This window comes from Tamandua tetradactyla, chromosome 12, assembly GCF_023851605.1.
Source record: "Tamandua tetradactyla isolate mTamTet1 chromosome 12, mTamTet1.pri, whole genome shotgun sequence".
Lineage (NCBI taxonomy): Eukaryota > Metazoa > Chordata > Mammalia > Pilosa > Myrmecophagidae > Tamandua > Tamandua tetradactyla.
This window is the reverse complement of record NC_135338.1, coordinates 97499614-97522811: the sequence shown is the minus strand read 5'-3', so window position 1 is coordinate 97522811 and position 23198 is coordinate 97499614.

Here is a 23198-nt window from a genome sequence, read left to right as displayed (position 1 = left end):
TTGACACAGAACCAGGGAATTTCCTGATGGTAAGGTTTAATAGTTTCATATTTTTCCTCCCATCCCTCAAGGGACTTTGGCAATTCTTTTTGATTATCTGCTTAATATACTCTAGGATGTATCCAGGCACTACATTAAGCTATACAGGGTTAAAGGACCTCTTTCTTATTCTGGGCTCCTGTGTTTAAATTGTTCAAATGAGTTATACAGATAGGTTGAGTTAGATTATGTGCTACAGAAAATTTTGGTTCCAGACCAAATAAACCTTCCTTCCTTTGGTCTCAAAGAGTATGTGTGGTTCTAAAATATAAACATTGTCTTCCTTATCCCTGTGTTCTGAATTACTTTAACCCCAACCGGAATGGCTTCATTCTTATCTCTAGATATCAGGGTGTAAGATAGGTGTGGTAGTTAAATTCAGGTGTCAACTTGGCCAGGTAAACGTGCCTAGTTCTGTTGCTGCGGACATGAGCCAAGGGTACATGAACCTCATGTGTTGCTCATTACATCTGCAGTCGGCTGGGAGGCGTGCCTGCTGTAATGAAGGATGTTTGATTTAACTGGCTGGTGTGTAAATGAGAGACTCAACATAGCACAGCCCAAGCAGCTCGGCATACCTCATCTCAGCACTTGCAGCTCAGCCCAGGCCTTTGGAGATGCAGAAAGAAATCACCCCGGGGAAAGTTGTTGGAACCCAGAGGCCTGGAGAGAAGGCCAGCAGAGACCATCCTCTGCCTTCCCATGTAAGAAAGAACCTCAGTGGAAAGTTAGCTGCCCTTCCTCTGAAGAACTAACAAAATAAATCCCCTTTTATTAAGAGCCAATCCATCTCTGGTGTGTTGCATTCCAGCAGCTAGCAAACTAGAATAATAGGCTGATATATATATATATATTATATATATATATATATCAGAATATATATATATTTTATATATATATATATTATATAATATATATATATATATATATATCAGAATCCAGAAATAATAATTACCACTCTGGACTAAACGTGTCTGTTATAAAAGCTTACAATCTAGGCCCGTGCTTTCTTGTATGCATTTTCTAAAGGAGAGCCTATCATTGTTGTTTTTTTGTTTCTGGCTTATTTTACCTCCCAAATGTCCCACACATTCATTCACATCATTGCTTGCCTCACATGCTTTTGTGTAGTAGCACATTTGTTTATAAGTATACATCATCGTTCAACAATCTACTTCTCAGTCAGTGCATCCTTCAGCCACCTGCATTCATCAGGCATCATGTATAGTGCCCAAAGTCCACAGTCCATCAACATTCTCAATTTTAGATAATTTTATTGTTTCCAAGAGAAAGAAAACCAATAAACACACCCTCGCCAAATAGGAAATCTAAACCTCCACTTAACTCTTGTCTCTCACCCCATCATTTACCTCTGCTGTTGCTGTGGTAGGGCCGATTGTTTCCTTTAGAATATAGCTCATAGCGTGCCATAGCAGTTTTCCCCCTCCACCCTGGACTTAAAATACTCTTTGTACACAAATCATACCTTTGAAGTAGTTCTTGCAAGAACTAATTTATATATCTAGTGTCAATCAGTGGGACACTTAGATCTATACAGCCCCTTTCAATTTTGTTCATCTTCAATATAGCAATATTACTTATAGACTCGCTAGAGAACCACCCTCACTTCTATCTATTCCCTTACATTGGAGTTCAACCTCTTTAGATAACCATTCACCCATCTCTAGCTTCTATGTATCTGTAAATCCCCTATATTCTGTATTATAAGCCTCTGATTTTACCTTTTCCATGGTCAAAAAAGTGAAACCATACAGTATCTGTTCTTTTCTGTCTGACTTATTTCACTCAGCATTATGTCCTCAAGGCTCATTTATCTTGTCATGTGCTTCAGGATGTCATTTTGTGTTACTGCTGCATAATATCCCATCATGTGTGTTGCTTCCTATTGAAACGGAGCTTGAAGGATATTAAGGAATGATGAGAAAAAAAGAAAGGAAGAACGAAAGAAAGACACAGACGGGCTCAGGGGGTCTGAAGCTTGAGTTTACTTCAGACAGACTTCAGACAACTTTATTCTTATCCAGATCCTACTTAAATACTGCAGGGTGACAAAAGGCATGCGTGCATTTCTTGAAAGAACAGAGAGCTTATTTTTCAGTGCTCTTCCTTCATACTTAACATAACCATTTGGGGTAAACATTCTCTTCCTCCCAGACTGCTCTACATAACAGTCTCCACGGTTTACTGCCGCCATCCTGAGGCCAGCTGCTTCCAACAAATTCTGCAGGTCTTGTTTTAACACTTGGCTTCTACACGTGTATATACCACATTTTGTCAATCCGCTCATCTGTTGATGGGCATTTGGTTTATTTCCATCTTTTGGTGATTGTGAATAATGCTGCTATGAACATTGGTGTGCAAATGTCTGTTTGTGTCATTGCTTTCAGCTCTTCTGGGTCATAGGGCAACTCGATATTTAGTTTCCTAAGGAGCCACCAAACAGTCTTCCACCATTATACATTCCCACCAGCAGTGCATAAGTGTCCCAATTTCTCCACACCTCTCCAACATTTATAGTTTCCTGTTTAATAGCAGCCATTCTTATAAGTGTAAGGTGGTATCTCATTGAAGACTTGATCTGCATTTCCTTTATGGCCAGTGAAAATGAGCATCTCTTCATGTGCTTTTAAGCCATCTGTATTTGCTCTTTAGAAAAATCTTATTCATATCTTTAGCCCATTTTATAATCGGGTTGTTTGTTCTTTGGTTGTTGAGTTGTATGATTTCTTTGTGCATGAAGGATATAAAGCCTTTGAGATGTGATATCCAAATATTTTCTCCCGTTAAGTTGGCTGCCTCTTGACCTTTTTGACCAAGTCTTTTGAGGTGCAGAAGCATTTGATTTGAGGAGTTCCCATTTATCTAGTTTTGTTGTTGTTGCTTGTGCTTTGGGTGTAAAGTTTAGGAAGCTACCTCCTAGTACTGGGTCTTGAAGATGTTTTCCTACATTTTCTTCTAGAAGCTTTGTGGTGCTAGTTCTTGTATTTAGGGGTTTGATCCACTTTGAGTTAATTTTTGTATAGGGTGTAAGATAGGGGTCCTCTTTCATTCTTTTGGCCATTGATATCCAGTTCTTCCATGCCCATTTATTGAAAGGACTATTTTGTCCTAGTTCAGTGAATGGGGTCCTTATTAAAAATCAGTTGACCATAGAATTGATTGTCTATTTCTGCACTCTTGATTCAATTCCATTGGTCAATACTTCTATCTTTGTGCCAGTACCATGCTGTTTTCAGCATGTGGCTTTATAATAAGTTTTAAAGTCAGGGAGTATTAATCCTCCCACTTTGTTCTTTTGTAAGATGCTTTTAGCTATTCAGGGTCTCTTTCCCTTCCAGATGAATTTGGTAACTAGCTATTCGGGGTCTCTTTCCCTTCCAGATGAATTTGGTAACTAGCTTTTCCAAGTCTTCAAAGGAGAGTGTTGGAATTTTGATTGGTACTGTGTTGACTCTGTAGATCAACTTGGGTAGAATTGACATCTTAACTATATTTTCCCATTCTTATTCACGAGCAGGGAATGTCTTTCCACCTATTTAGATCTTCTTTGATTTCTTTCAGCAATGTTCTGTAGTTCTCTGTGTACAAGTCCTTTACATCCCTAGTTAAGTTCATTCCTAAGTACTTGATTCTTTTAGTTGCTATTTTTTTAATGGATTTTTTTCCTTAACTGACTGCTCAGTTAGGTCATTGTTTGTGGATAGAAATGTTACTGATTTTTGCACATTAATTTTATATCCTGCCACCTTGCTGAATTTGTTTATTAGCTCAAATAACTTTGCTGTAGATTTCTCAGGATCTTCCAAGTATAGTATCATGTCATCTGTAAATAATGAAAATTTTGTTTCTTCCTTTCCAATTTGGATTCTTTTTATTTCTTTGTCCTTAATGATTGCTCTAGTTAGAACTTCTAGCACAATGTTGACTAACAGTGGTGACAGTGGGCATCCTTGTCTCATCCTGATCTTAGGGGGAAGGCTTTCAGTCTCTCTCCCGTTGAGTACAATGCTGGCTATCAGTTTTTCATATATTCTCTTTATCATATTGAAAGTAATTACCTTTAACTCCTATCTTTTGGAGTATTTTTATCAGAAAAGGCGGTTGAATTTTGTCAAATGCTTTTCCAGTATCAATCGAGATGATCATGTGATTTTTTCCCTTTTGCTTTGTTAATGTGCTGTATTAATTGATTTTCTTGTGTTGAACCATCCTTACATTCCTGGTATAAACCCAACTTGGTTGTGGTGTATAATTCTTTTAATGTGTTGTTGGATTTGATTGCTAATATTTTGTTGAGAATTTTTGCATCTGTATTCATTAGGGAGATTGGCCTGTAGTTTTCCTATAGCATCTTTACCCAGTTTGGGTATTACAATATTAATAGCTTCATAAAATGACTTAAGTAGAGTTCCTTTTTCCTCAATTTTTTTTTGGAAAATTTTGAGCAGGATTGGTGTTAGTTCTTTCTGGAAAGTTTGATAAAAATCCCCTTTGAAACCATCTGGCTTGTAGGAAGATTTCTGGTGATGGATTGAATCTCTACTTGTGATTGGTTTGTTGAGATCTTCTATTTCTTCCTGAGTCAATGTTGCTTGTTAATGTGTTTCCAGGAATTTGTCCATTTCATCTAAGTTGCCTAGTTTGTTGGAATATAGTTGTTCATAGTATCCTCTTATGATTTATTTTATTTCTTCAGGATCTGTGGTAATGCATTCCTCATTTCTGATTTTGTTTATTTGCATCCTCTTTCTTCTTTTTCTTTGTTAGTTTTGCTAGTGCCAATTGATTACTCTCCACTTTTTTTGTTTTATTGATTCTTTCTATTGTTCTTTTGTTCTCCCGTTCATTTAACACTGCTTTAATCTTTGCTATTTTTCTTATTCTATTTGTTTTGCGGTTAGTATATTGTTCTTTCTCAAGTTCCTCCAGATGAGAAGTTAAGTCCTCGATTTTTGCTCTTTCTTGTTATTTATTATTACTACTATTATTTTTTACATGGACAGGCACTGGAAATTGAAACTGGGTCCCTGACATGGCAGGAGAGAATTCTGCCACTGAACCACTGTCGCACCACCAGTCTTTCTTGTTTTTTAATCTAAGCATATTAAAAATGAATTATTAAGCAATAAATTTCCCTCTCAGCAAAGCCTTTGCCATACCCCATAAGTTCCGATAAGTTGTGTTCTCATTTTCATTCATCTCCATATAGCTACTGATTTCTCTAGCAATTAATCTTTGACCCACTGGTTGTTTAAGAGTGTGTTCTTTAATCTCCATGTATTTGTGAATGTTCTCATTCTTTGGTGGTTATTGAGACCCAGCTTCATGCCATTGTGATCAGAGAATGTGCTTTGAATAATTTTAATGTTTTAAAATTTATAAAGACCTGTTTTGTGCCCCAGCATATGATCTATCCTGGAGAATATTTCACGAACACTAGAGAAGAATGTATATCCTTGTGTTTGGGGGTGCAATGACATATATGTGTCTGTTAGGTCTAATTCACCTATCAAGTTGTTTAACTTCTCTATTTCCTTATCAATCTTCTGTCCGGTTGTTCTATCTATAGAGGAAAGTGCTGTATTGAAGTCTCCTACTATTATTGTTGAAACGTCTATTGCTCCCTTCAGTTTTGCCAATCTCTGTCTCATGCACTTGGGAGCTCCTTGATTGGGAGCTGTTCTGGTTTGCTAGCTGCCAGAATGCAACACACCAGAGATGGATTGGCTTTTAATAAAAGGGGATTTATTTTGTTGGTTCTTCAGAGGAAAGGCTCTGAGGTTCTTTCTTACGTGGAAGGCACAAGATGGTCTCTGCTGGTCTTCTCTCCAGGCCCCTGGGTTCCAACAACTTTCCCTGGGTTGACTTCTTTCTGCATCTCCAAAGGCCTGGGCTGAGCTGCTAGTGCTGAGATGAGGAATGCTGAGCTGCTTAGCTGTGCTACATTGCGCTCTCTCATTTAAGCACGAGCCAATTAAGTCAAACATCACTCATTGCAGCAGACATGCCTCCTAGCCGACTACAGATGTAATTAGCAACAGATGAGGTTCACGTACCATTGGCTTATGTCCGCAGCAACAAGACTAGGTATGCTCACCTGGCCAAGTTGACAACTGAATCTAACTAACACAGGAGCATAAGCATTTATGATTGTAATATCTTCTTGGTGAATTGACCCTTTAATTAGTATATAGTGTCCTTCTTTGTCTCTTATGATCTCTTTACATTTAAAGTCTATTTTGTCTGATATTAATATAGCTACTCCTGCTTTGTTTTGGTTACAACTTGGGTGGAAAATCTTTTTCCATCCTTTCACTTTCAATCTATTTGTATTCTTGTGTCTAAGATGAGTCATTTGTAAGCAACATAGAGACAGATTATGCTTCTTAATCCATTCTACCAATCTGTATCTTTTAATTGGTAAGTTTAGTCTGTTAACATTTAAAGTAATTACTGAAAAGGTGTTTCTTGAATCCACCATCTTATCTTTTTTATTTTATTTGTCAGATCTGTATTCTTTTCCCTCTTTCTCTTTTTTTTTTTTTTTTCTCTCTACATGGGCAGGCACCGGGAATCAAACCCAGGTCCTCAGGCATGGCAGGTAAGCACTCTTACCTGCTGAGCCACCGTGGCCCGCCCCCTCTTTCTCTTTTTATCCTTTAAGTTACCCATACTGGTACTCTTCAATTCTGTGCCCTCCTCCAGACCTCCCTCTCCCTGTTTTGTTTGTTTGTTTGTTTCTTTGTTTCTTTGTTTTCAACTGTCAGAACTCCTTTAGTATTTCTTGTAGGCCAGTCTCTTGTTGACAAATTCTTTCAGAACTTAAATATTTGTCTGTGAAAATTTTAGTATCTCCCTCAGTTTTGAAGGACAATTTGGCTGGGTACAGAAGACTTCTTAGCTGGAAGTCTTTCTCTTTCAGGATCTTAAATGTATCATACCACCGCCTTCTCACCTCCATGGTGCCAGTTGTGTAGTCTGAACTCAGTCTTATGTGGTTCCCTTTGTATGTAGTAGATTGATTTTCTCTTGCCACTTTCAGAATTTTCTGCTTCTCTTCAACATTTGACAGACTGATTAGTATGTTCCTTGGGAAAGGCCTATTTGGATTTATTCTGTTTGGAGTTCTTTGGGCTTCTTTGACTTGTATATGCATGTCCTTTATAAGGGTTGGGAAGTTTCCCCCCACTATGTCCTCAACTACTCTTCCTAGCTCTTTACTCCTCTCTTCTCCTTCTGGGACACCAGTGATTCTTAGATCTGTACACTTTGTTTTGTCTGTCATTTCCCTGAAATCTAATTCAAATTTTTCCTTTTTTTTTTTTTTTGCCACTTGCTATTTTGAGTGTTCAAGATCAGTTATCCTGTCCTCTATGTCACTTATTCTTTCTTCTGTCTCTTCAAATCTGCTGTTGTGTGCCTCTAGTATGTTTTTTATTGGGGTAACAGAGTCTTTAATCTCTGTGATATCTGTTATTTTTCTATTTATTCTTTCAACTTACTCTTTATGCTCTTCTACTGTCTTCTTGATGTCCTTTATGTCATTAGCCATCCACTTATTTTATTAAGTAAAGTTATATGAACATCTTTGATTAGTGTCTCCTCTGGTGTTTTATTTTGGTTATTAGGCTGGGTTATATCTTTCTGCATTATGATATGCTTAGTGATCTTCCTTGTTTTCGTTGCATGTAAATACCTTGATTGATTTCCTTTGGGAGTTGATTTCTCTCAGTAGTCTAAGGCCTTGTGTTTATAGGGTGGATGTGCAGCTGGATGCAGGGTACGGGGTGGGACACAGCCATACGGTGATGCGTTGCAGTGCAGGTATAGGCGCAGGTTGGGGATATTAGGTTGATGCTTGTGAACGTGGGCGCCCAGCGGCCAGGGAGGATGTAGCCTGCGGGTGCACAGGTCTGGGGCCCAAAATACCTTTTTATAGCTACTTTTCCAACTAGAATCCACACATTGCATTTGGTTGTTATATCGCTTACGTGTTTTTAAATCTAGGATAGTCACCCCCCCTTTTCTTGAAGTTAATATTTTGCTGAAATCAGGAGATTGATCTTGAAGTACGGCCCACATTCTAGATGTCTAGGCTTGCTCATGGCCACCCATCAAATTTATTATTTCAGTTATTATATTTAAAGTTGATTTGGTTCTTGCTCAGAGCTCCTAGATCACTCTTTACATGCAACGTTGGAAATACTATATAATGACTACTGCACACCTCTTCTCACATCTATGTTCAATGATGTCATGTTGGCAGCCTGAAATCAACCATAGTGGTTGTATTTATAGCATGAAAATCAGTAAATGCTATTTATCAAGCCTTGAATTGTTGTTTTGTTGATTTGTCTAGACTTTAAAAAGTAGAGGAGAAGATGCTAATAATTCAAGTAAAGCTTAGAGGTGTGTTGGGTCTCTAGCCATTACATTGTGAACAACACACACACACAAATCAAGGAAACATATTTCCTGTATTCAAAAATTATTATCTGATTCAGCAAAGGAGTCACTCACATTACAGACTAATGAATAAAGTTCCAACATATGTCTTTATCTCATTTACTCTTACTTTTTTAAAATGAATTTTTTAACATTTAATTTTTTATTGATATATATTACATATTTGCATACCATGTAATCATCCAGAATGTATGCACCAGTTTGAAACGATTTATACACCCTAGAAAATCCATGGTTTAATCCTACTCCCATCTTTTGGAGGCAGCCTTTGTTTTAATCCCTATTCAGCACTATAGGTTGGAAATTTGATTAGATTATCTCCACAGTGATATGACTCACCCAATTGTGGGTATTAACCTTGAATTAGAGGGAGATGTGACTCCACCCATTCCAGGTGGGTCTTGATTAGTTTAATGGAATCCTTTAAAAGAGGAAATATTTTCTGCAGGAGAGCAGAGAGCCAGGAGAACCATGAGAGCCCACGCAGCCAGGGACTTTTGGAGATGAAGAAGGAAAGCACCCCCAGGAGGGGGAGCTTCATGAAACAAGAGGTCTGGAGAGAAAGCTAGCAGATGTTGCCATGTGCACCATGTGCCTTTCCAGTTGGAAGAGAAACCCTGAACTTCATCAGCCTTTCTTGAGTGAAGGTAACCTCTTGTTGGTGCCCTAATTTGGACATTTTTATAGACTTGCTCTAACTGGGACATTTTCATGGCCTTAGAACTGTAAGCATATAACTTATTAAATTCCTCTTTTTAAAAGCCCTTCCATTTCTGGTATATTCCATTCTGGCCACTAGCAAACTAGAACAGTGTACAGTCAATGGTTCACATTATCATCATATAGCTGCGCATTTATCATTACAATCTACTTTTTTTTCTTTGTTGTAGAAATAACAAATATACAGAAAAGCAATAACTTTCAAAGCACATCTCAACAATTAGGTTATAGAACAGATTTCATAGTTTGGCATATGTTATAATTCCACAATTTCAGGTTTTTACTTCCAGCTCTTCTAAGGTGTCGGAGACTAAAAGAAATATCAAATAATGATTCAGCAGTCGTATTCACTTGTTAAACCCTACCTTCTCTGTTTAACTCCACCATCTCCTACCCTTTGGGGGTATTTGGGCTATGCCCATTTTGACTTTTTCATGCTGAAAAGGTCTATCAGTACGGGATAGAGGGATAGAACTAGTTGATTTTCTTGAGAGTCAGGGCCCCTCTAGGTTTCAAGACTTGTCTGGTCCATCTGTAGGCTGTAGGTTTCTAGAAAGTTACCTTAGTGTATGGAACTTTTGTGGAATTTCGTATATTGTCCTAGGTGTTCTTTAGGGTTGGCAAGAATGATTTTGGTTGGGGATTGGCAAGCTGTGATAGGTAGCAATGTCTAACTGAAGCATGCATTGGAGTGACCTCTAGAGTAGTCTCTCAACTCTATTTGAACTCTCTCAACCACTGGTACCTTATTTATTACACTTCTTTTCCTCCTTTTGGTCAGGATGGAATTGTTGATCCCATGGTGCCAGGGCTAGTCTCATCCCTGGGAGTCATCTCGCATGCCTCCAGGGAGACTTTCACCCCTCAATGTCATGTCCCACACAGGAAGGAGGGTAATGATTTCACTTGCAGAGTTGGGCTTAGAGAGAGAGATGCCACATCTGAGCAACAAAAGAGGTCATCCAGAAGTAACTCTTAGGCATACCAATAATTAGGCTAAGCTTCTCCACTACCTACATAAGCTTCACAAGAGCAAGCCTCAAAATCAAGGACTTGGCCTATTGATTTGGGTGTCCCTAATGTTTGAGACAGTATCAGGGGTTTCTTCAGTGGTCAAGTTCAATAGTTTCATATTTTTTCTCCCATCCCTCAAGGGACTTTGCCAATACTTTTTTTTAAAACATAACATACAAAAACAAACATTCCTTCCATATGATCATTCCATTCTAGGTATATAATCAATAACTCACAATATCATCCCATAGTTGTACATTCATTACCATGATAATTTCTTAGAACATTTGCATCAATTCAGAAAAAGAAATAAAAAGAAAAAAACTCATACGTACCGTACTCCTTACCCCTCCCTCTCATTGACTGCTAGTATTTCCATCTACCCAATATATTTTAGCCTTTGTTTCCCCTATTTTTTCTATACCCCTTATCACTCCCTTTCATCAATCACTAGCATTTCAATCTACTAAATTATTTTAACATTTGTTCCTCCATTATTTATTTTTTTAATCCCTATGTTTTACTCATCTGTCCATACCATAGATAAAAAGAGCATCAGACACAAGGTTTTCACAATCACACAGTCACATTGCAAAAGCTATATCATTATACAATCATCTTCAAGAAACATGGCTACTGGAACACAGCTCTACAGTTTCAGATAATTCCCTCCCGCCTCTCCAATATACCTTAAGTAAAAAGGTGAAATCTATATAATACGTAAGAATAACCTCCAGGATAACCTCTCGACTTTGTTTGAAATCTCTCAGCCACTGACACTTTATTTTGTTTCATTTCTCTCTTCCCACTTTTGCCAATACTTTTTGATTATCTGCTTACTCTGGGATGTACCCAAGCATTACATTAAGCTATACAGGATTAAAGGTCCTCATTCTTACTCTGGACTCCTTGTGTTTGCATTGTTTAAATGATCTATCCAGACGGGTTGAAATAGATTATGTGCTACAGAAAAGTTAGATTCTGGACAAAATAAACCTTTCTTCCTTTGATCTCAAAGAGCAGATGAAGTTCTAAAATATAGACACTGTTTACCTTACTCCTGTATTCTGAATTACCTTAATCCCAACCTGATTGGCTTCATTATTATCTCTAAAGACCAGGTTATACATATATAGCACAGCATCTCAAAATCCAGAACTAATAACTACCGTTCCAGACTAAATGTGACCACTGCAAGAGCTTACAATCTAGGCCCCTGTTTTCTTATAAGTATTTTCTAAACGAGACCATACAATATTTATTCATTTGTTTCTGGTTGTTTTGCCTCACCACATGTCCCACAGGTTCATTCACAACGTTGCATGCCTCACAACTTTGTTCCTTTTCAGAGCAGCACAATACCTGGTCATATGTATTCGCCAACGTTTGCTGACCTGCTTCTCAGACAGTGCATCCTTCAGCCACCTCTAGTCATTGGGCCTCGTGTATAATGTCCAAAGTCAGCAGTGCATCAACACTCTCAATTTTAGATCATTTCATTGTTCCCAAGAAAAACATAACCAGTAAACACACCCTCACCAAATAGAAAACCCAAATCTCCCCTTAACTCTTGTCCCTCCCCCCATTATTTACCCCTGGTGCAGCTTTGGTACGTCTTCCTGTTAAACATAGCCCATAGCATGCAATAGCAGTTTTCCCCCATACCCCGAAACTGTGGTCTTTTTGTACAAGATTCATACTTTTGAGATAGTTCATGCCACAGCTTGTTTATATTTGTAGTGTTACTTGGTGGACACGTGGGTCTATCAACCCCATTCAATCACGTTCACCCTCAGTATGGTGCTATTGCTTACAGGTCCACTAGTGAACCGCCTTCACTTCTGTATTAATCTTGCTCATTAACACAAACAAAAGCGTCAACCTGAATTAATGTTAGAACTGTGATGAATTGTTACAGATAACAAGAGTTAAGCAAAAATCAACAAAGATATTTCCTGAGAATTAGTTTTCCATATGAGTTTACAAGAAAGAGTATTGTATATTTTATTATTTATAAATTATATGCTACACATCCTTTATACCAGTAAAATGTTATATTTGTATATATGTACAGATATTTTTTCTTCTGGAAAGCCATCTGTTAAACATTTACCAGGACACACTGAGTGGACCCTAAGATTTGCCTCCTGACCCCCGACCCAGGGCAGCCATCAACGTGTGAGCCCAGGGTCTCTCCAGGGTCCAGCAGAAATGCTCAGAGTACCGGCCAGCTTTGGGGTTTCTTTACCCCCCAGTTTTTGGGTCTGTGGAGTCCTTTGTGTCAGTTCAATGATACATTTTTAAAAGATATTTTATCTAATATTCATTCAGCACTTAGTGTTTTAGTTTATTCATTAGGAAGCTCCTTCAGGTTTTTAACGCACCACACACCTTTTCCAGCACATACAGCTGCAGGGAGCCTGGCTACATGTTACAGGCCTGGACTGTGTTAATTTGACCTATTCACTCTGCAGAGCTGCCACTCAGCCTTCGAGGGATGTGCAGCGAATGAGTGGATGATACCTGATTACTGTGCCATTTGCTGTGTCACAAAACATGTTTAGATTTAGGGCATGAGGTTTTGGGTGGCTCAACTGTTCTGAGCTGGTGCTACTGTATTTGCATTTGGTGAATGACTTTGGACTGGGTGTGAGTTATTGTTCTATTTTTTGGTTCTTCCCTATTATGCTCAATTTGGGCAGAGCAGCATTCCACAGAGGGAGAGCCAGTCATTTCAATTGGCATCTCTGGCTGACCAGTAAGCAGCTGAGCTCCTCTGACTAGAAGGCCCAGTATGAGCTCTGGAGTGAGACAGACCCAAGTTCAAAGCCTTTGCCACTTACTAAGTTTATAAGACAGATGATCTTTCTGACCCTCAGCTCCTTCTTCTGAAAAGCAAAATCAATAAGGTCCATTTCATCGGGTGGTTGCAATTATTACATTAAAAATATATAGAAAGCAGCTTGTAGGGAGCCTGGCCACACACTCTCAGGGCTTATAAATAGTTCCCCAGAGGCTCCTTCTTGAAGTGGGGCTCATGCAACAGCAGCTGCAACATCACCCGAGAATCAGGCCCCACCCCAGACCTGCCAAATCAGAATCTGCACCCGAACACCATCCCACTGAGTCATAGGGACACAGAAGTGTAAGAAGCACTGACATACATGGTATGACTTGACCTGGCTTGGGAGTGCAATGGCCTAGACCAGAGGGGACAGGGCGGGAGTCAGGGCCAGGCAATATTGTGATTTCACTTAGCCCAGCTCAGGCCTGAGAAATGCTGGAATGGAGAAAGGAGGGTGGTCAAAGGGCCTCCCAAGTGCTGACTCCAGACAATGCTCGTCAGCCATTCAATTGCACCATGTAAAGGTGCAAAGCTAAGCAGAGTTCCCACGGGTGCTGCAGTCAAAGGTTCTGACGTGTGGGTGGAGTCCATGGTGGTTGCAAAAGCTCATCTTCAGGCAGTTTTTCTGAACCATTTGTTGTTGATGATAACCATTAGTTGTTGGCAGAGCTTGCACCTCATGCTGTTTGTTCCTGACTCATTCCTATCCATCCTTGAAAATTTAAGTCTAAGGCCATCTCCTCCAGGAAATTGTCTGTACCCCTCCTTAGCTGTTACCTTCCTACCCTGTGTTTACTCAGGCTTGTACTTAACTTCATTGCTTTGTGGATGCCTGTGCACCTGTCCACCTTTCCCTCTTGCTCCTTGGAAAAAAGTCTAAAGACTATTATGGAATTAGGAGGTGAGCTTTGGAGAGAATGCTGGCTCTGCCACGTCCCAGCTGGGTGACTTTGAACAAGTCTCTGAAGTTTTAGGAGCTTCACTTTCCTTATCAGTAAAATGGAGACATTTATTGTGAGGATTAAATAAAATAAAGGATGTGTGGTATGCAGGGCTCTGCAGCAACAGCTGATTGCAAGAAACATTCTTACTCTAAGTCAAATTAAACCTGATTCCAATAGGGTGGGGGAAATTCAGTTTCAGTCTTTAACTGGGGCTTCTCTCTCTGCTCATACAGAAATCTGGGAAACTTTTGTGATGTGTGGAAATGGTGTAAGGGCCTCACTTCCCACTCAGGCATTAGAGATTTACACACTTGAGTGTGTAGGAGAATGTGGTGGTTAAGAAGAAGGGTGCTCAGAGTGATTTGAACAGTGAATAAAGAAGTATTTGCAAAGTCCTCTTGGGGGAATGGCGAGAAAAGGTAAAATTCAACTTCCCCATGTGGAGAATTCCTGATATTCTCGCAAGCAGTGGGAACAACCAAAGCAATAGTCCAAGTGCTCAGTCTTGGGGTTTGTACATATGAAACTTTTCCCTGCAAAGGTTAGACTAAGCCTACTTAAAATTAGGCCTAAGAGTCACCCCCAGAGAACCTCTTTTGTTGCTCAGATGTGGCCTCTCTCTCTCAGCCAACACAACAAGAAAACTCACCGCCCTCCCCTCTCTACATGGGACATGACTCCCAGGGTTGAAAACCTCCCTGGCAACATGGGACAGAAATCTTAAATGAGCTGGGACTCAGCATCAAGGGATTGAGAAAACCTTCTCAACCAAAAGGGGAAGATAGAAATGAGACAAAATAAAGTGTCAGTGGCTGAGAGATATCAGAGTCGAGAGGTTATCCGGGAGGTTATTCTTACACATTTTATAGATAACCCCTTTTTAGTTTAAGGTGTATTAGAGAGGCTGGAGGGAACTGCCTGAAACTGTAGAGCTGTGTTCCAGGAGCCATGTTTCTTGAAGATGATTGTATAATGATATAGCTTTTGCAATGTGACTGTGTGATTGTGAAAACCTTGTGTCTGATGCTCCTTTTATCTACGGTATGGACAGATGAGTAAAATATATGGATTAAAAATAAATAAATAATGGGGGGACAAATGTTAAAACAAATTGAGTAGATTGAAATACTAGTGATCAATGAAAGGGGGGTGGTAAGGGGTATAGAAAAAAAATAGGGGCAACAAATGTCAAAATATATTAGGTAGCTCTTTCTCCGCCGGCGGCGCTCCCGCCGCCAGCCAGCCAGCCCCCCTCTCCCTCTTTCTCTGCCAGCCAGCCAGCCCTCCTCTCCCTCTTTCTCCGCCAGCCAGCCAGCCCTCCTCTCCCTCTTTCTCCGCTGGCAGCGCTCCCGCCGCCATCCAGCCCTCCTCTTCCCCTTTCTCCGCCAGCAGTGCTCCCGCCGCCATCTTGCCCTTCTCTTTCCCTTTCTGCTCTGGCGGCGCTCCATCCGCCATCTTATCCTTCCCTTTCTCCTCCTGCTCCGGCGGCTCTCCAACCACCACCGTGGCCTCTTCTGCCTTCACCAGCTCCTCCGCCACCGTCCTTGACAGCCTTGCCACCCTCACCTTTCCTCCTCCAGAACAGCTACTGGGGGAGTGGAGACGATACAGAGCAGCTCCCGGAGCCACGACAGAGATCAAAGGGACAGCGTACCCCATCCTGGAACGGCTGACTATCTGGGAGAACCAGCTCCAGTGAGATCACCAAGGGGCGCAGGCTTTCCCGGGCAGGACGGCAAGCGGCCGGAGTCCCTCCCTTCCTCCTTCCCAGGGCAGCGGGTAGAATTGGGCAGGCGGTCCCCTCGGGCCGCGGCAGCTGGCGCCCCCACCACGCGAGGCCCCCCGGACCAACTGAGAGAGTTGGGTCGGAAATCCCCAGGCCACGGAGAACGGTGACCGGGGGGGTCCCTTCCAAACACGTGACTCCCCGGTCCGGCTGGGAACAGTGCACTCTCCCGGGCTGTGGCGGCCAGCAACCCTCCCCGCGTTCAGACCCCCGGGCCGGCTGGCACTCTTCCAAGCCGCTTCAGCTGGAGAACCTCCCCCACGGCGAGAGTTTTCCAAAGTTAAAGGACCCACAACACCTTTTACTGGTGGAACCCGCAGACAAACGTGTGCCACGAGTGCCACCTACTGGGCAGGATAAGAAAAACAGAACCCAGAGATTTCACAGAAAAATCTTTCAACCTGTTGGGTCCAACACCCAGGGAAATCTGACTAAATGCCCAGACGCCAGCAGAAGATAATGGATCACGCTCAGAAAATTGAAAATATGGCCCAGTCAAAGGAACAAACCAATAGTTCAAATGAGATACAGGAGCTGAGACAACTAATGCTGAATATACGAACAGAAATGGAAAACCTCTTCAAAAACAAAATCAATAAATTGAGGGAGGACATGAAGAAGACATGGGCTGAACAAAAAGAAGAAATAGAAAAGCTGAAAAAACAAATCACAGAGCTCATGGAAGTGAAGGATAAAGTAGAAAAGATGGAAAAAACAATGGATACCTACAATGATAGATTTAAAGAGACAGAAGATAGAATTAGTGATTTGGAGGATGAAACATCTGAATTCCAAAAAGAAACAGAAACTATCGGGAAAAGAATGGAAAAATTTGAACAGGGTATCAGGGAACTCAAGGACAAGATGAACCGCACAAATATACGTGTTGTGGGTGTCCCAGAAGGAGAAGAGAAAGGAAAAGGAGGAGAAAAACTAATGGAACGCTGAATGAAGCTGCATCTGATCTATAGTTTTTTTTTGTTTGTTTTGTTTTTTTTTCTCTTATATATTTTTGTACTTTTTATTTTTATTTGTGTTTTCTCTCTGTGTTATCACTTTATTTCTTTTTCTGTTGTAGTGCTATTTCTTTCTCTAAATCGATGCATATGTACTGAGAAATGATGACCATACACCTATGTGATGATATTAAGAATTACTGATTGCATATGTAGAATGGATTGATTTCTATTGTTGTGTTAGTTAATTTTTTTAATTAATAAAAAAATAAAAAAAAAACTAATGGAAGAAATTATCACTGAAAATTTCCCAACTCTTATGAAAGACCTAAAATTACAGATCCAAGAAGTGCAGCGCACCCCAAAGAGATTAGACCCAAAGAGGCGTTCTCCAAGACACTTACTAGTTAGAATGTCAGAGGTCAAAGAGAAAGAGAGGATCTTGAAAGCAGCAAGAGAAAAGCAATCTGTCACATACAAGGGAAACCCAATAAGACTATGTGTAGATTTCTCAGCAGAAACCATGGAAGCTAGAAGACAGTGGGGCGATATATTTAAATTACTAAAAGAGAAAAACTGCCAAGCAAGACTCCTATATCCAGCAAAATTGTCCTTCAAAAATGAGGGAGAAATTAAAACATTCTCAGACAAAAAGTCACTGAGAGAATTTGTGACCAAGAGACCAGCTCTGCAAGAAATACTAAAGGGAGCACTAGAGTCAGATACGAAAAGACAGAAGAGAGAGGTATGGAGAAGAGTGTAGAAAGAAGGAAAGTCGGATATGATATATATAATACAAAAGGCAAAATGGTAGAGGAAAATATTATCCAAACAGTAATAAACTAAATGTTAATGGACTGAATTCCCCAATCAAAAGCCATAGACTGGCAGAATGGATTAAAAAGCAGGATCCTTCTATATGCTGTCTACAGGAAACACATCTTAGACTCAAATATAAACATAGGTTGAAAGTGAAAGGTTGGGAAAAGATATTTCATGCAAATAACAACCAGAAAAGAGCAGGAGTGGCTATACTAATATCCAACAAATTAGACTTCAAATGTAAAACAGTTAAAAGAGACAAAGAAGGATACTATATACTAATAAAAGGAACAATTAAACAAGAAGACATAACAATCATAAATATTTACGCACCGAACCAGAATGCCCCAAAATACGTGAGGAATACACTGCAAACACTGAAAAGGGAAATAGACACATATACCATAATAGTTGGAGACTTAAATTCACCACTCTCATCAATGGACAGAACATCTAGACAGAGGATCAATAAAGAAATAGAGAATCTGAATATTACTATAAATGAGCTAGACTTAACAGACATTTATAGGACATTACATCCCCACAACAGCAGGATACACCTTTTTCTCAAGTGCTCATGGATCATTCTCAAAATAGACCATATGCTGGGTCACAAAGCAAGTCTCAACAAATTTAAAAAGATTGAAATCATACACAACACTTTCTCGGATCATAAAGGAATGAAGTTGGAAATCAATAATAGGTGGAGTGCCAGAAAATTCACAATTACGTGGAGGCTCAACAACACACTCTTAAACAACAAGTGGGTCAAAGAAGAAATTGCAAGAGAAATTAGTAAATACCTCGAGGCGAATGAAAATGAAAACACAACATATCAAAACTTATGGGATGCAGCAAAGGCAGTGCTAAGAGGGAAATTTATTGCCCTAAATGCCTATATCAGAAAAGAAGAAAGGTAAAACTGCAGGAATTAACTGTTCACTTGGAAGAACTGGAGAAAGAACAGCAAACTAATCCCAAAGCAAGCAAAAGGAAAGAAATAACAAAGATTAGAGCAGAAATAAATGAAATTGAAAACATGAAAACAATAGAGAAAATCAATAAGGCCAGAAGTTGGTTCTATGAGAAAATCAATAAGATTGATGGGCCCTTAGCAAGATTGACAAAAAGAAGAAGAGAGAGGATGCAAATAAATAAGATCAGAAATGGAAGAGGAGACATAACTACTGACCTCACAGAAATAAAGGAGGTAATAACAGGATACTATGAACAACTTTACCCTAATAAATACAACAATTTAGATGAAATGGATGGGTTCCTGGAAAGACATGAACAACCAAATTTGACTCAAGAAGAAATAGATGACCTCAACAAACCAATCACAAGTAAAGAAATTGAATTAGTCATTCAAAAACTTCCTAAAAAGAAAAGTCCAGAACCAGACGGCTTCACATGTGAATTCTATCAAACATTCCAGAAAGAATTAGTACCAACTCTCCTCAAACTCTTCAAAAAAATCGAAGTGGAGGGAAAACTACCTAATTCATTCTATGAAGCCAACATCACCCTCATACCAAAACCAGGCAAAGATATTACAAAAAAAGAAAACTACAGACCAATCTCTCTAATGCATATAGATGCAAAAATCCTCAATAAAATTCTAGCAAATCGTATCCAACAACACATTAAAAGAATTATACATCATGACCAAGTAGGATTCATCCCAGGTATGCAAGGATGGTCCAACATAAGAAAATCAATTAATGTAATACACCATATCAACAAATCAAAGCAGAAAAATCACATGATCATCTCAATTGATGCAGAGAAGGCATTCGACAAGATTCAACATCCTTTCCTGTTGAAAACACTTCAAAAGATAGGAATACAAGGGAACTTCCTTAAAATGATAGAGGGAATATATGAAAAACCCACAGCTAATATTATCCTCAATGGGGAAAAATTGAAAACTTTCCCCCTAAGATCAGGAACAAGACAAGGATGTCCACTAGCACCACTATTATTCAACATTGTGTTGGAGGTTCTAGCCAGAGCAATTAGACAAGAAAAAGAAATACAAGGCATCAAAATTGGAAAGGAAGAAGTAAAACTCTCATTGTTTGCAGACGATATGATACTATACGTCAAAAACCCGGAAAAATCCACAACAAAACTACTAGAGCTAATAAATGAGTACAGCAAAGTAGTAGGTTACAAGATCAACATTCAAAAATCTGTAGCATTTCTATACACTAGTAATGAACAAGCTGAGGGGGAAATCAAGAAACGAATTCCATTTACAATCGCAACTAAAAGAATAAAATACCTAGGAATAAATTTAACTAAAGAGACAAAAAACCTATATAAAGAAAACTACAAAAAACTGCTAAAAGAAATCACAGAAGACCTAAATAGATGGAAGGGCATACCGTGTTCATGGATTGGAAGACTAAATATAATTAAGATGTCAATCCTACCTAAATTGATCTACAGATTCAATGCAATACCAATCAAAATCCCAACAACTTATTTTTCAGAAATAGAAAAACCAATAAGCAAATTTATCTGGAAGGGCAGGGTGCCCCGAATTGCTAAAAACATCTTGAGGAAAAAAAACGAAGCTGGAGTTCTCGCGCTGCCGGACTTTAAGGCATATTATGAAGCCACAGTGGTCAAAACAGCATGGTATTGGCATAAAGATAGATGTATCGACCAATGGAATCGAATAGAGTGCTCAGATATAGACCCTCTCATCTATGGACATTTGATCTTTGGTAAGGCAGTCAAGCCAACTCACCTGGGACAGAACAGTCTCTTCAATAAATGGTGCCTAGAGAACTGGATATCCATATGCAAAAGAATGAAAGAAGACCTGTATCTCACACCTTATACAAAAGTCAACTCAAAATGGATCAAAGATCTAAACATTAGGTCTAAGACCATAAAACAGTTAGAGGAAAATGTAGGGAGATATCTTATGAATCTTACAACTGGAGGCGGTTTTATGGACCTTAAACCTAAAGCAAGAGCACTGAAGAAATAAATAAATAAATGGGAGCTCCTCAAAATTAAACACTTTTATGCATCAAAGAACTTCATCAAGAAAGTAGAAAGACAGCCTACACAATGGGAGACAATATTTGGAAATGACATATCAGATAAAGGTCTAGTATCCAGAATTTATAAAGAGATTGTTCAACTCAACAACAAAAAGACAGCCAACCCAATTACAAAATGGGAAAAAGACTTGAACAGACACCTACCAGAAGAGGAAATACGGATGGCCAACAGGCACATGAAGAGATGCTCAATGTCCCTGGCCATTAGAGAAATGCAAATCAAAACCACAATGAGATATCATCTCACACCCACCAGAATGGCCATTATCAACAAAACAGAAAATGACAAGTGCTGGAGAGGATGCGGAGAAAGAGGCACACTTATCCACTGTTGGTAGGAATGTCAAATGGTGCAACCACTGTGGAAGGCAGTTTGGTGGTTCCTCAAAAAACTGAATATAGAATTGCCATACGACCCAGCAATACCATTGCTAGGTATCTACTCAAAGGACTTAAGGGCAAAGACACAAATGGACATTTGCACACCAATGTTTATAGCAGTGTTATTTACAATTGCAAAGAGATGGAAACAGCCAAAATGTCCATCAACAGAAGAATGGCTAAACAAACTGTGGTATATACGTACGATGGAATATTATGCAGCTTTAAGACAAGATAAACTTATGAAGCATGTAATAACATGGATGGACCTAGAGAACATTATGCTGAGTGAGTCCAGCCAAAAACTAAAGGACAAATACTGTATGGTCCCACTGATGTGAACGGACATTCGAGAATAAACTTGGAATATGTCATTGGTAACAGAGTCCAGCAGGAGTTAGAAACAGGGTAAGATAATGGGTAATTGGAGCTGAAGGGATACAGACTGTGCAACAGGACTAGATACAAAAACTCAAAAATGGACAGCACAATACTACCTAATTGTAAAGTAATCATGTTAAAACACTGAATGAAGCTGCATCTGAGCTATAGGTTTTTTTTGTTTTCTTTTTCTTTTTTTTTTTACTATTATTATTACTTTTATTTCTTTTCTCTATATTAACGTTCTATATCTTTTTCTGTTGTGTTGCTAGTTCCCCTAAACCGATGCAAATGTACTAAGAAACGATGATCATGCATCTATGTGATGATGTTAAGAATTACTGATTGCATATGTAGAATGGTATGATTTCTAAATGTTGGGTTAATTTCTTTTTTTCCCGTTAATTAATAAAAAAAAAAAAGAAAAAATATATTAGGTAGATGGAAATACTACCTCAGTGAGAAGGAGGAGTAAGGTGTATGTTTGAATTTTTTCTTTTTTCTTTTTATTTCTTTTTATGGAGTGATGCAAATGTTCTAAAAAATGATCTTGGTGATAAATATACTATGTGATGATATCATGAGCCATTGATTGAACACCATGTATGGAATGTTTGTATGTTAAGAATGTTCATGTTTGTATGTTGTTTTGGCTTGTCAATTAAAAAAAATTTTTTTAATAAAATAAAAAAATAATAACCTATTTCTGAAACACTGGGGTTTCAAAGAGAGGAAGAGTTTATTACTAGGCGCATAGTAGGAGTGCACGTGGCTTAGGAGCCCCAAATCTGTCTCCCCAAACTGCAGGAATTCTGATAGTTTTATTATTTAGGATGATGAGCGCCCCAGACGATGTGATTAGAGGGGATCTGATTACTGAGCACGCGCAGATTGATCACCTGCTTAGTCACAAAACAAATGTTGAGAAAATGGCAGAACAAGGTGTAGGGGACTTGCAGGTGGAAGTCCAGGTTCCTGCACGTGTTGGGTGGACCCAGTTTGGTTAGATCCAGTCTCAGTTATCAGGATAACTTCAGACTTGGAGTGGGTTAGCTGTGGGCTGAGCCAAGACCCTTCATCAATACACATTATGGGCTGTCCTTCGTGATCAGGGGACTCTGAAGCTGAAAATCTGGATAACTGGGTACAAATGAAGGTCAGTCACAAGTTTTGGACAACCACAGGGGCAGAAGGTAAGGGCTATATGACCATTATCAGGGGTCAAGGCAGCTGGGTTACAACTTAGAGCTTTCAGGTATTTCCCTCCATCTGCTCCAATACACCAGAAAGCAAAAAGGAATATTTATATAATGATTCAGGAATCAAAGTCATCCCTTAAATCCTGATTTCTCGGTTACGGTTGACTCAGAACCCAGGAACAATGTTGAGGAGAGGGGCAATACTGGGCTTTGTGGCCCTTATCTGGATTTTTTCATAATGTGATTTTATTGAGAGACAGTCACACACCATACAATGCATCCAAAGTACACAATCAGTGGCTCACGGGATAGTCACATTGTTGTGCATTCATCCCTACAATAGATCACTTTTAGAACATTTTCATTACTCAAAAAAGAAAGGTAAAAAATAAAAATAGAAAAGAAAACCCGAAACATCCCATACCCCTTCTTTCCTCCCCCCGCCCCCCGCCACTGCTGACCCCTTGCATTGGTGTGGTACATTTGTTACTGTCATTGAAAGAATATTAAAATATTACTGTTATCTATGGCCTATCCTTTGCAA